The sequence below is a fragment of the Coturnix japonica genome, chromosome 5, assembly GCF_001577835.2.
Source record: "Coturnix japonica isolate 7356 chromosome 5, Coturnix japonica 2.1, whole genome shotgun sequence".
NCBI classification, from domain to species: Eukaryota; Metazoa; Chordata; class Aves; order Galliformes; family Phasianidae; genus Coturnix; species Coturnix japonica.
Window position 1 is genome coordinate 35890009 of NC_029520.1, and position 14990 is coordinate 35904998.

General features: G+C 41.5%; 1 protein-coding gene across 1 annotated transcript in view; it reads left to right on the forward strand.

Moving 5' to 3' along the window:
- Positions 1-14990, forward strand: part of NRXN3 (neurexin 3) — an 887537-nt gene that overhangs the window by 46813 nt on the left and 825734 nt on the right. The window lies entirely within an intron of this gene.

A 14990-nucleotide genomic window follows, 5' to 3' on the forward strand; every position in this document is an offset into this window, starting at 1 on the left:
GCCAAAGATGAAACTGGGCAAGAAGCGTCCAGTCTGAAGAAGAAATAAAACCACTTTGAAATTTTGTCAAAATGCATTAATGTCTTACTTATCACAATTACCATCCCTTGACTTGGGAATAGAAGTAGATTAACTGGAACTTAGTATGTGGAATTTGAAAAGTGTTAAAAGTAACATCTATATACTGTTGACATGTAAGCAAAAAGGAAGTCAGTACTGGTACAGAAATACTGTGTAAATACAGCTCTTCTTTTACAGCATAAATAAGGAGGAGCAAGCATGTTTTTACAGGAAGGGAAGGTTTGGAATACAAGCATAGCATCTATACATACGTTAATTTTAAGTGCTATTAATGATAAAAGATAACTTATATCCAAATAACAGAATAATATACATTACCATTTTACGTAACTCATAATTCTTGACTGAAATAGCCATCTTAGAGACAAGGCTAATATGATTTCTGGGATAATATCAACTGTATGTGCTGTAGAGATCTATGGTGTACTAAAGAAACTTCTCCTTTTTGCAGCGAATTTTCAGGTACAGTAATAAAATTTGAAGTATTTAATAATAAGTAGCAGTGTAAACTGAAGTGCAACAATAAACTCATTTTCAGAATGGCTGGTAAGGGACTGACTACATTCATTTTTTCCTCCCATTTTTGTCCAAGTTTCCATGTCTTCCAAACTAGACTTGAATCTTTACACTCCACATTTTTTGCCTGGCTTTTTGTTCAGCATCAGTCTGGCCTAAACCTGTATTGAGCCAGAATGATTTCCTTTGCTGAAGCCATGAAGTATGTGGGGTTGGAGAGACTTCTGGTTGTGACTGAGCACTTGAACAACTGGAGCCCTGGTGCTCAAGTGCAAATTTTGAGTGATGGAAGATCATGAGAGCTGAAGAGACATGTGGAGCCTGAATCATACAGATATAAGCCTTTTTCTGCTGCTGAGCTAATGAATCAAGACTTCACAGGTCAAGACATCAACAGAACATGGTTTTCATTAAATGTCTAGAGAATGTGAGTGAGTGAGACTTCCATATACACCTGTGGGGCAGTTTTGAGTCTAGCCAAGGCTCAGCTGTGGAATTTCTGTATTTCCTGGGAGGATGGAGCAAGATGAAATCCATGTTCTGTTGAAACCAGGAATATTTCTGTTGTAGGCATTGCAGATTGTGCAGTGTTATTGTTACCTTTTGAAACCATGCGTCACCATTGCTGTTTGTTTCCTATAGTGATTAATCAGTTTTCATCCTGACCTTCTATTAAGGCAGAGGAAAGAAGTTTGGCACAGTGTACCTTTCTTAAATAAACACTTTTAATTCACTCCTTACTGTGGTCTTTTTGTTCACACATAAGATGCTGTGCAGGGGACTTTTCCAATGGAAGAAATACAGAGATTTCCACAAACAATTCCCACCTTGTCCAGTCCTATGTTTTAAATTGTATTACTTCATGGTGTATGTTTGGTTTATGTTAGGATATTATAATTAGCCATGTTTTCTGTCCCCTCTGTTCTGCAACAGTGGTGATTTATGTGTATTAAATGCTGTTACCCTGAAATGTTAGTGCCTGTGTAAACTGTGAGAAGGGAAGAACCACAGGTTCAGTAGGTGGAAAAAAGCAGACACAGAAAATTGTCGAGGAAACAAAAAATGAGCCAAGTGAAGTCAAGTTACCTTTAAATCTGACTTTGAAAATCTTAAGAAACTTCAAAGGTTTTGGATTTCCATTGCCCAACTATGTCAGAATGAGCAGTAGAACACTGTAGGAATGGCAGGACAGGCTCTTTCTGCCTGTAGCATGATTGGCCATTAACCATCTTGCATATTCTGTGTTTGCTTTGTTCCAAGAGATTGAAGTGTTTGTCAATAAACTGTTCCCTTTTATTTTATTTCTTTATTCTGCCTCTGGATATTTGCAGGACTTATTTTCAACATGGCTGTTTTTTCTCAATCTTGTTTTTGAAAGAGACATGCTCTTTTTACTGGATATCAACAACTCCCTTTTTGGAGAGGATCTTTAACTCCATTATAGTATTTACTAGTCCATAGTCTGTGTGTGTATTTTCATTTGGTCACAAGAGTTGGCTCTTTTAGTGGGAACTGATGGGATTCAATCAATAACAACTTCTGTTTGAACAGCTAAATGCAATGTACTTTTTTAATAATGACTTCTCTTGACAGGGTCCAGGCCATTACTTGGCTATCGACTGATACCTGTGTCTGCAGATGGTAAAACCACAGCACTCTCATTTATTCCATGTCCAGAAAAATAAAATATAGAGAGTGGAACCTGCTGATACATACCTTGATAGAATTAAGCTCCATTTATAGTATTAGAGATTATTATAACGCAAAGTATAGCTACAATGAACCTCAGTAGAGAGCAACCATTCCATAATGAGACAAAACTAAATTCTGACCAGAACACATCCCAGTGTGCAGAAAGCTTTTTGGCACTTACTGTGCATACAAAGTTGCCAGCATTTTCTGTGTAATGATAGATACGTGCCCAGATGGGTATCTGAGCTGGTCACTGCTGGTCAGTGAGAAGTGCAATTTGTGTGTTTGAATGCGTGTGCAAATGTGTGCACACTTCAGAAAATCTAGCTGTTTTGAATAAAATGTGATGCTATTTTTATTGCAGTTGGAGTAAACAGGTTCATTGAGTCTGACAGCTCTGTAGGGTACGAAGGATGGCTGATTTGAGTAGCAATTAATTTGTATGTTTCTGGGCAGTGGTGCCATTAAACATGAAAGTTGAAGTCGGAGACACCTTCCCCTCTAATGAACCTCATCAGTCTCTGTGGGATCAGGCTCCTGCCAAGAGAATGAGGCTCCAGTAGAATGTGAGCAGCACAGATAAATATGTTCATGTCAGTTAAAAACACAACAAAACAAAAACCCAACAAAACAAACAAACAAGCCAAAACCAACCAACTAGAAAACAAATTGGGACATTTCCTACTCAAATTTTGCAAACAGTGCTGTTAACAGCCTGATGTGCAAGCTCCTGTCTCTCATATCTTCCCATTCTGGACCACACTGTCATGCTTAGTCTGCTTGAAATTCCCTCCTACATAAAGATGTGAAAGATCAACTTACTGTTGTGGCATCGGAGATACAGTTCTTTTGGTCCATGACCTCACCCCTCTTCCAAGCCCCTTCTGGACTTGGAGGATGGAGGTGTGCAATAGATGTGCTCAGAAATGACATTAACTCTGCTTGTAGTTGCAGAACCAAGGCGCGATGTGATCACCAGCATCACAAAGCACCACGCTGAAGCCTTTGTGTTGCCTGCAGGGGCTGTTTCTAAACGAAGCCTGAATAGGGTCCTGATTGCACCTCTTCCCTTGATTACAGAGCAAGATTTCCTGGGGATGCTGCCTGCTGAATGACAGAGGAGCCCGTTGCTCTGTAATTATCACACTTTTAACTGCAGCGGGAACAGATTTTTCAATAGCCCCTCAGCTTCGTTTAAAGAGACAAGTTACTGCAGAATTTATCCTCCACCTGCTCTTTGGAGCAGCCCAGTTTTTGGCTGCATCTAAAAAGACTGCCTTAGCCTTTCTTGTAGTCAGCACACCTCCCTGCCAACCACCGCGAACTTTGTAACGCTAAGGGCTAATTTGGCACTTTGCCATGAACCTGATGGGTGCACTTAATTTGCATGTGCATTACATACATCATGTAAATCATACATTTTGTAATCAGAAACAAATGAACACGGCCATAATATTTGCTTCCACTTGCATATTCCTTGATAGATGAATATAAATTGGTTGTTGAATTCACCAGCAATAAACAGCTGCAGACCCTTCATTTGGTCTTGTGCTCTGCACTTGAGGACAGCAGGCAGCTCAGGGGCACACTGTGGAGGCCAGGATTTTCAGTGTAAAACTCTGGAATTGATGGTCTCAAAGGGCTATGGAGTAAGTGGTGCAAGAGGCAAATCTGCTTGTGCTCCAGCTCAGGCTATTGGGCAGAAAGCTGGTGTAAACTCTGTTTTTTCCCCATGTCTTTCTCTTGTTCATTATTCTTAGGTTGAGTTCATTCGGTTCTATTTAAAATAGTGATTCTTTTTCCAGTCTGGTGGTAATTTTTTGATACACTGCCAGATGGGCACCAAAGAAAGATGATGTATTAAGATATTAATTAATGTTTCTAAGGTGCCTTGAAACTCCAAAGTGCAGTTTAAGCATTGCTAGTTTTTTAAATAATACCACAGCTGAGCAGGAGCCACAGGATTTCAGCTTAGACCCAACACATTCCTTCACAAAAAAGGCTAAGGACCCATCTCCCCTCCCTGCTCAGCGGGCTCTGCCTGCAGCTCCTGCTGAGCTGGGTTTATCTCATGCCCTCCCCTGCTTCTGATGTAGGGAAGCCACAGGGAGATTACAGGCCCCTGCATGAAGTGTGCCACTGATTCTGTCCAGCTGCAATAGATGCTGACAGCTATATTCTTCTTGTTTCATTCTTCTGTATTATAGATGACCATGAGGCTACAATCCTTTTCTGCTTGATTGCAGATCAGCTGCAGCCCTCAGGCAACACACAAGTTGTAGCCAGCAGGCAGGCAAAGCCTGGATGTTGCCTTCACTGAAACGAAGCAGGCTGTAGCTGTAACAGAATCAGACTGCAATTTGCTGTGTGACGGAGCTGGCGTAGGGTGAGAATAAGTTGTACACAAGGTACAGGTGGGACTGGGGAGAAAACAGGATGAAAAAGTTTCTTTACAAATGAATAAACCATAGTTTACACAAGCTGCTTACAACAGCTGTTCAGTCTTAGAATTACCTCCCTGACTCTGTAACAGAACAGTTCTTGACTGACTTCAAGAGTCTACTTAATGGGCTGAGTTCGTGCAAGACCTACTCTAGTTGCAGCATGGGTATCAGCCTCCTCTGTCAGCCCCCAGACCAGCCTGGTGGCTCCTGCTCCTTCCCAGATGTGTGCCGCTGTGACTTAAACTGGGACTTTGGTGTGTTACTAAGTAACAATGTTTAAAAAGGTAAAAAGAACTAATAATAACCATGGAAGTGTGTGGAGCCGGGAATTTCCCTTAGCAACCCAGAAAAAGGAAGGGTCAGGAAGTTGATTTTTAGGAAGAAGTCTTTTTTCCTTTGTTTTAGCCCTGTGGGTGGGAGGGAATAAAAAATTTAAAAAAAAAAAAAAAAAAGGAAAATAAGATGTGGTTTATTATTACTGTCCAGGCTTCTGCTGAGCTAGGCAGCCTGTCATGAAGGTCAGTCAGCAGTGAATACAGCCCCGAGCAGGACAACACATGCTGTAGTCTGTCTTTCATCTCTACTCCAGGATGGACATGTGCAGGTCATTTGCCATAGGGTAGTTTTTATTAAGTTCTGGTGGAAAACTGGAAGAGATAATTCTCCTGAATACCTTGATATGCTGGAAACTGCGTGAGAAAGCTACAGGGAAGGAAGCAGAGGAGGAGAACATCCAACCAACAGACTGGCACGGATCTGAGAAGGTGGATGTCGGCACGTCAGCCTCAGCACTGAGCCCCCCGACATGTGAGGAGGTGGTTGGTAATCCACGTGACAGAACAGTAGAACGGCCACCTGTCCCAGGCCAGCCTCTGATCACACTTCACCTCTTGTTCCTTTGCTGACCCACTTTGAACTCGCTGAATAGCAAAACTTCTTTCTTCATCTCTAGAAAACAAGGCGACTGCCATGTTATTGCTGTCCAGATTGTTTCTATCCCACAATCCTTCATTGCAGACAAGCTCACTGTCATTGCTAACCTGCCCTGCAGAGCAAAGCAATACCACATGTGAATGGGTCCAGGAGCTGGCAGCTGGGTGCAAAACAGCCCACAAGCTGAGGGGGGGAGGCATGTGGGTGTCATAAACTTCTCAAAGCAGAACCATATTGTATTGGAATGTGTTTGTTCTACAGTGGGCCTGGGAGCTGAGAACACTGACTTTTCATTCCGTGTTGCTGATGGCATTGCTTGTAGTGCTGTTTCAGCTGGCTAGTGTATGCACTTGCACACCCTGTTATCCTGAGATCAAGGTTTAATGTTTAAAGAACTTCTGTATTTGGCAAGAAGGGATGGTCCATCATTGAAGCATTAGCTATGCACCTGAGACTCATTTCCTGCTTCTGGCACAGGAGTCCTGCATCTCTGGGATGATTTGCTGGCAAAGTAAAGGAATCAGGCTGGAATCACCTCAGTGTACTTCACAGGGGATATGTACCAGGTTACCCTCTATGATTCATCTTCTGTATCTGAAATATGTAGCCAACGGGGCTTCCTATTTTAAGAATTAAGAACCCAATATGATTCTGTATTAGAAAGGTAAAACCATATAAATACCATAGCAGGGCAGTTAAATGATGATAAATGATGAGCACTGAGAATGGTGACCTGGTTTGATCATCTGGTTTCTCACTTGGCTTGTGGTTAGAAATTAAAGTAGCTTTCCTTGTTGAGTGGCCACATTTGAGGAGTGCTCCTCATCTTCCTTTTTCACAGAAATTTCCATTTTCCTGCAGCTTTATGTAGTGTCATGCTGGGTGCACGTGGAGCTGTCCCAGCCTGGGCTGCAGCTGTGCTGATGGAGTCAGAGCGCCAGCAGCATTGCAGCTCGCTGGGTGGCGCGGAGCAGGTGCTGCACTGCAGGGTGCTGATAGGAACAGTGGGAGGAGAGCTTTTGGATTTTCTTTTGTATTTGTCCCACTGCTCCACTGACTTCCTCCAAATGCCCTCTGTTGTGAACCCCAGGTGTTGATGAGATGCTTTTCTCTGTGCAGTAACCCACCTCTGCCTACTTAGCCCAAAGCTGGCAAATGTTTAGTACTTGAAAGGCACTGAAAAGGAAGGTATCTTGCTATGTTTCTTTTCCTATAAGCTCTGGCCAACATGACTGAACCTGTTTGTTTGATATAGCCAAGGTGCTTATTTGTAGCAGGACAAGGGGAAATGGTTTTAAGTTGAAAGTGCGAAGATTTAGGTTGGATGTTAGGGGGAAGTTCTTTACTAGGAGAGTGGTTAGGCCCTGGAACAGGCTGCCCAGGGAGGTGGTGGATGCCCCGTCCTTGGAGGTGTTCAAGACCAGGTTGGATGGGGCCCTGGGCAACCTGATCTAGTAAATGTGTATGTTTGGTGGCCCTGCCAGGCAGGGGGGTTGGAACTACATGATCCTTGAGGTCCCTTCCAGCCCGGGTCATTCTGTGATTCTGTGTGATTGTAGCTGGTCTGCACTTTGCTATGTGGGTGAAGAAGGGATGTTTTGTTATCAGGATTTTATTCTTCAGGTGTGCAGAATGAAATTTAGCCAGTAAAGGAGCCTTAGTGAATATAATGGACTGGATTTGGCTCTGAGTGTTTGACAGACTTGTATCAGAATGGAATATGGTTCATTTGCAGATGTAGAAATTTGAGTTATAGGTTAAAATCTGGCTTCAATTTGTAATGCTGCTGGCGTGCCCCCGAGCTTGCTTTTTGTTTGGCTGCTGCTTACTCAGAAACTTTTCGTGGACTGCACAGTCTCTTGAGTGGATTTTTATTTCTTCTCAGTTTGTTGCCTCAGTACTCAAGGAAAATATTGTTCTCTGAGTTTTCCAAACCTCTGGTGTGTCACCCTCTGCACACATCTGGTCTTTCCTGATGCTTCCATCCTGCCAGCTTGGCTTTCAGACCAGAGTGTCTCCCTTCTCCTTAAGGTAGCATAAAAGTGTGTGGAGCTAAATGCAGGTTTGTCTGCTGAGGCTTCTCAGAAGACCCAGCTGTGGCAGAGATGGCTAGAAGAGATGAGAGCAGCTTGCGTTGTGATATGTGAATTTCATAGCTCAGTGATGTTTGCAGCTAAATTCCTTAAGCTTTCTATGTGGCTGAAAATATATTACTTTTATTCCCCAAAGGTGTGTGTGTGTGTATATATTTATAAAAGTTTATATATTTATATATTTGTTTTATAGACAGAAGAAGTCTGTGGTATCATTATTTAATAAACTACTCTTAAAAACAAAATGACAAAGAAGAGATAGAGACTGGTGGAGAGAAGAGAAAACTGAGCAATTAAATTGCTTGTTTAGGACAAGCTGAAAGAAAACACTAGAAATCTACCCAGAATATATGTGTTTTCAGTATTTTTGCCTTCTGCACTGTGGCTTCTGTGTGAGCTGCCCCAGACTTAGACTGAAGGAGAGGGAATGCTGTGCAAATGGACTGCCCAGCATGATTCTTGTCAGACCTCTGATGGAGCTGGCGATCTGTGTGGGTTCTTTTTATTCAGATAGCTTTGATATCTCGGGAAAATAAGAGGAGATCAATGAACATAAAAAGAAATGGATACATAAAAATGGATGTATTGTCATCCTGAAGCAGTCACCTTCTTACATTCCTGTGGATGACCGCAGCTTGAGTTGTATTCAAAGATGAGGCACAACTAATGCAGGCATACATAGCTTAAAATTTGCTGGCTCGGTTACTAGTGGCTGTGTGATCATGGCAGCATGGGAAGTTGTGTTACAATGACAGCAGTATGGCTGAAAGTTTATTATTGAATAGAAGAAGAAAGAAGGTTTTCCAAGAAAATTTGTGATGTTGCAGAATATGGCAAAAATCCTTCCTGTTCCTCCACTGGGCACTTTGCTGTTGTAATCTTTATCAGTAGCTTCTTAGCATTGTTATCCCTAATGTGAACATACTGCTGTTCTTTTTTTATCTTACTGTTCTTTATCAGTAAATATTTGAAGAATTTTTACATTGGAACATGTGCTCCCACTCTGACTAAAAAGCTCTAATGAAAACCCGTGAACTGAAACCCATTCTGATACAGCTGTGGGAACTGTCAGATCCAAAAGTGGAGGCAGAAGAATGGAACCTAGCTTAGGTTTGACTTGACCAGAGAGAGGAGAACATATTTCTAGCTCTTAGCCAGGGGAGCCTGAAGCACAGGTAGGATGATGAGTCATATCGATGCCCTTTGAAACCTCCCAGGAGGGAAGAGTGATGTGAAGCACTGTTATCATTTAAGTTCATTTGAAGTGACAGATCTGTAGGTATTGCTGTTTGTCAAGAGCTCCACTAAGGGAAGGGCCTGAGGAATGATCTAGGGTGGACAGGATTTGGCTGGGTTATTCCCCATGTGATGATTCAGATGTCCTATTATAACTGAATGGTGTAGTCCCTCAGCACTGACAGGTGAAGGCAGCAAGGCTGCATATATTAAACAAGAGCTACAACTGCTGATTTGGGAAGCAGAGATTGTCAGCACTTTGGTCTTTAGTTTTTTAGTGTGTTAAATTGAACCCAAGCAGTTTGCAGTGTAGCTGGGCCTGAGGACTGGACGATGGGCATTTCCAGTGAAGAACATAACAAATATCTCTTTGTGCAAGAAACATTATTTGAAATGCAGCCAACTGGAGCTGAGATTTGGGCTGGATGAGCAAGGCGCTGCCTTTGGAGATCACTTGGGAACTGCACTAGTATGGCATGACAGCCACTCCTGTGCTCTGGGATGTTTTCCCTGTCATTGCCACTGCCAGGGTGGAGACTCCCAGTTTGCCTGAGGCAAAAGATAGCTAAACCAAACTGTTCAGATCCTCTGTCTGGGGAGAACAATTGGCTGTGATTTCAGACCTCATTTGTCAATGGTGTTTAATTATAGCGCTGCTACCACTTACAGTGGAGGTCACTGCTTTATTGTAGGTCTATTTAATGCTCCCTCTGGCCTTAAAAATCTATGAATCTATATTCCACTATTTTGGGGCATTTGTAACAGTTTTTACTGGTTTTCATCTGGAGATGAAATTGCTTCTTGATAATGTGACAAAATGTTGTGGAAAGCTGACAGTTTTCAGGTCTGGGAATGAAACAAAATGTACATTGCATTTGTTTTATTTTCTAGGTGTACCCTTACCTAGTTATTTTCTCCTTGGGAAGGTCTGGCTGTTCTGTAGAGGGTGGATGCCTGAACTTCAGATGCAGTGTCATTAATGAGCTGTGCTGTAAGAATATATGGAATGTACAGACCACTGTACAAAATTTTTTTGCACATCTGAGCATTTGAATTGTATTCTTCTCAAAATTAATCTCATACACTAAGTCAAGAAAAGCCTTTATTCGTACTGATGGAAGATGTTGCTTAAATTGACAGCTAAACCAAAATCTCTTTAGATTTTTTGGTCTTATTTTTAAAAATGCTACTGTTAAGTCTTGGTTTGAAAAGTGACCCAGGTACCTTGGAGCTTTGAGACCAACTTGGGCTTCTAAAGAGTTATTTTGATCATTTAACCTTCATATAACATTTATTTCCTTCCTTTTTCACCACTGGAGGTTTGGCCTAAAGAACATTTTTCGTTTGAGATTCTTTAATGAACTCATAGAAAACTAATATGTATGTGTGTATATATATATATATATATATATTTTAAAACTGAGTGAAAAAAAGAAAATGAGTTGCAAAAATCCTGCTTTAATTTGGTGCTAAGATTGTGAATTTCAGAGTTAAATGATAGTACCCGCTACAATCAAAATGCCACATGGCATCCATTCAAATCTGCTTCAGGCATCCTGCACTTGAATTGTGTGCAAGGCAGGAAAATAAAAGAGCTAAAATGCTGTCAGGTTAATAATAAATTGTGCATACATGTGGCACATTTCATCAGAGTATTCCTAAGCATCTCACAACTACTGATAAATCAGTCAGCCTTCACATCACTCTACCACACAGCAAAATGCATGTTATCTCCATTTTACTGATGGCAAAACTGAGAGGCAAACAGACTGTGAATTATTGAAGGGTATCATGTCAGAAGCTGCCTGAGGTGGGATTGGAATCCAGAATACTAAATCCTAAGTATTAAACAATATAGTAGTTTATCTACTTTCATCCAAGTGTATTAGAAAAGCCACAAAATACTGTGGCTTACACTGAATGTGAAGCTAAAAATTAGGCTTCATATTTTAGGAATTCTTGTAAAATGTCAATTGATTTTTTTTTTTCTTCCTATCTAATGGAATAGAGTGTCCATATCCATTAAATTCTACCCTTTGTATCTTTTGTCACATAATTGTTACCTGAAACCATCTTGTTTGCTATCCCTTTTTAGCGTGTTGCTCTGTTTGGATGTTGCCCTCCTTGCTTGACTGGCAGCTCATCTTTTGATATAGCCCAGGATGCAGCTGGCCTTCTGGTTTGCCAATGCACATTGCTGGCTCCTGTCAGTCTTCTTGTCCACCACAACCCCAAGTCCTTCTCTGCAGGGCTGCTCTCAGTGAGTTCTTCTTCCAGTCTGTATTCATGTCTGGGATTGCTGTGACCCAAGTGCAGCACCTTGCACTTGGCCATGCTGTACCTCATTAGGTTCACAAGCCCATTTTTTAAGCTCGTCCAGGTCCCTCTGGATGGCATCCCTTCCTTCTTTTGTATCAACTGTACTGCTCAGATTAGCATCGTCTGCAAATTTGTTGCGGGTGCACTTGATCCCACTGACTATGACATTGCTAAAGACATTAAACAGCACCATAAGTGTAACTCTTTTGCTCAAGGTTAACTAATTTACTGCAGAAGCTGTAAACATTACTTATGGATTGTTTTAGTGTAATACTCAACTGAAAGTTACTGGCTTGTTCTCCGAAGAAGCACATCACTGTAATTCCTTCAGGCCTGTAATAAAATTCATCAGCAGAACTAAGCCAGAAGGAAACATATCTAAACTAACATGTAATGCCAGAACCAAGAGTGACATTTGTTGATAGTGCTGTCAAAGTGAAACTCAAGTTACTCACAACAAAAGAGTGTCCAGTCCAGATGGAGATGTATTGCTAGAACAATTAACTCCATTACAGGTATTTGAAGAATGGTCTCCAGATTTGTGACTATATGGATTTTTTCCTTAAATCTTTCTGGCAGTCTTTCATGAGCCAAACCACAACTAGATATGGATACTCTGGCTGTTTCTTCCCAAAGCACAAGTATTATAAGTTGATTTTTGTATCTGCTTATGGCTCTGCTGCTTTACACTGCTTTCACCCAAGCTTAATCATCCCACCCTAAACTTAACTCTGGCTTTTGCAGATTCATCACTGTGTTGGGAGTAGGACGGAAGCAGAGTGATCTGGCTTTGGCACTGTTCCTAGTTCCTCTGACCCCAACCCTAATGTGGTTGCTGAGGGAGGATGATTTCAGGAAGGGAAGGTGGAGAGAGAGAAGTGACAGATGATGTGAGGAGAAAGCAGAACTGTCAGGATGATCATGGCTGGCAGGGAAAGTGTCTCCTGGTTGTGACTGGCCAAGCCAGCTTTCACATACTGACACTGGGAGGCAAAGCAATCTGTAAGGCAAAGTTACAGGAGGCTGGGGAGGGAGCAAGCTCTGTAACAGGGGAAAAGGAAAGTGAGTCTTCAAAGGAAAAGGAAAGTGAGTCTCCCAATTTCTGTGTGCTTTACGTGGGAAGTGCCCATGCATGGAAAACCTGTCAGCCTCCAAGGCACCTCTGGAAAGATAAAGCTCTGCTTTCACATTTACATTCTATTATTTGTCATTATCTAAGTGAAAGCATCTCTATCACTTAAGGATCTCTTCCTTGGTTATCTACTAGTGAAGCTCAAAGTCTCGCACCTTTTGATGTTGGATTTCCATGCTGGAATTGGCTGCTTAATACTAGACAAGAGACATTCCTCATGCCTTCCTAGCAGTCATCAAAAGCATCCCAAGAATCTTGCCAGGTGTAAGAAAATTGAAGCCACACAGGCGCTCTCTCTCTCTTTATTTATTTAGTATTTTTTCCTACAACAGTCTTTTTTATTTTCTTATTTTCTGCTCTCAGAGTTAGCCTTTGGGAAGTCTTCCATGTCTTCAAATGTCACTATGGATCCTATGGTCCAGACATTCCATGTATGTGAAATTAGAAGAGTTGTAAGAGCTCTGAGTCTCCCTTTCCTGGGATGACTTGAAAGCGCTGTGGCCTTCATTTATTTCCCTCTGGGCCTTATGACAGAGAACTAGAAGCTGGTATATGTCTAATGCACTCAAGCTAAAGTCATTTCTGAAAAAGTCTTCGTCTATCTTTGTTACCTCCTAGACTTTTTGCTGTGAGTTGCTCCTGTCTGTTTAGTCTGAATCATGCAGACACCTCTGTGATTCACAGCCAGTCAGGTTTAGGTGCTCTTTGTTTTCTGAGTTTAATCATTGAAAGGATTGGACACAACAGGCATCCCTACTGTATTGGGAAACTTCATAAAGAAACAGATGCCTTATTGTCATTCTCTACAAGAATGTTTAATTTGCAAGACATGAGGTAAAAGCTCCATCTGCTGGAACAGTCCTTGAAGGCTCTGTTGGAGACAAGATCCAGACACCTTCTGGCAAATAGATGTCTGTAGGGCTGTACGTCTTCATGTAGAGCCTACTATGGCAGAGAGGAAAGCATAGACTAGCATGGAAAAGACAGCAAGCAGAAGGCTGCTAGAGCTGATATTATTTGTTTGCTGAGGCAGCAACACCATGGCTATCTTAATCATCATTATGATAATGATGATAGACAATACTTGTGCCAGGTCCTGTATTTTGAAGGTCATCACCGAGGTCATGCCTCAGACCTTCTCAGGGATGGCCCAAAGTTAACAGTATCCAGCAAATGAATCATAATCTGTATTTCATGAGGCAGTACACTGCTGAGTGATCTGGAGTCTGTAAGAAACAAGTCAGCACTGCATCTGAGATGAAGGAAAATTGGTAAGGGGAAAAATTGGGACAAGTAAGTTATAGTGACAAAGCAGTAACAATGCTCACTACCAAATGAGCAACTATATCCTTGTCATCTTCATGAAGACTAGGGTATATCAAGGTGCTGCTAAGTGCTCAGAAGTTTTCATAAGAGTTTCAGAGACTTCTAATATGGCTTAGAGGATGTCAAATGAGCCAACCAAAGATATTAGATATTCAGAGAGGTTCTGGCCAAGACTGAATTTTTTCACTTTTGAGACTACAGCTGTAATACAAGTCAGGACTTTATAACTGCAGTAGGAAACAAGACTTAATGTTCTGAAATACTGGAAGGCCCAACTGCTGCTTTCTAGGGTTTTGCATCCTGCCATCGAATTGCAGTGAATACTCAAATCATTAGATTTTACTCTCTTAGCAACCTAAGTATCATGCCAGGAATTTTAGTGAGATATTGGAGAATAACACTCTTCCACTTCCCTAACAATACAGCCCACTCACATTTTACACCTGTAAATCTGTAGTAGTGATTAGGAGCACTTTCAGAGTTCAGTGAATAAATCTTTGGAGACTGTCTCATCCTATTTTGTAAATCATGGCATGGCTGTAGCTCTCTGTCCAGTTTAATCTTTTATATCCTTTTCCTGTTCTTTTTCAGGGTGTCACTCATAAGGTAGCTTGCCCCAAATAGAAGTGGGTGTTGATTCCTTTGAGAGTCACACAAGAGATTATGTAGGAGTGAATAAGCAGCTTTTGCTCATGCTACGTTACACCAAATAATAAGGGAGGTTGTTGCCCTCTTCTAGGTTGAAGAAATGTAGCGGATGCGTACAAGCCATTTTCTATATGAAGTTCAGGATAGTAAAATGGTTGTCAACCCTGCCTATGGCTGGGGGTTTGGAATTAGATGATCTTTAAATTCCATTCTACTCCAGCCCATTCTATGGTTCTATTAAAGTGAACCTTTACCACTGACATCTCCAAGCTCAAGACTAGCTTGCAGATCTTGCCTACCATCACCAGGTTTCTAGGACATTCCTTTATGAATTATTGTTGGCCTCGATGTTCCTAAGACAATGCCTGTTTTTTTTCAGGCTCTTCATGTCATTGCAGGGGGGTTCATCAAGCACATAGTATGTAGAGAAGCAGGAGAATATTCTGCCTCCCCCAGTGGACAGAAGGTACAACTAGGCCTTCACTCATAACAATTTAAGTTTATGGATATAATGACTGAAAGACAATATCCTTCTCCTCTTTGATAGTTTTCTCTGGACGCTGAGAAGTG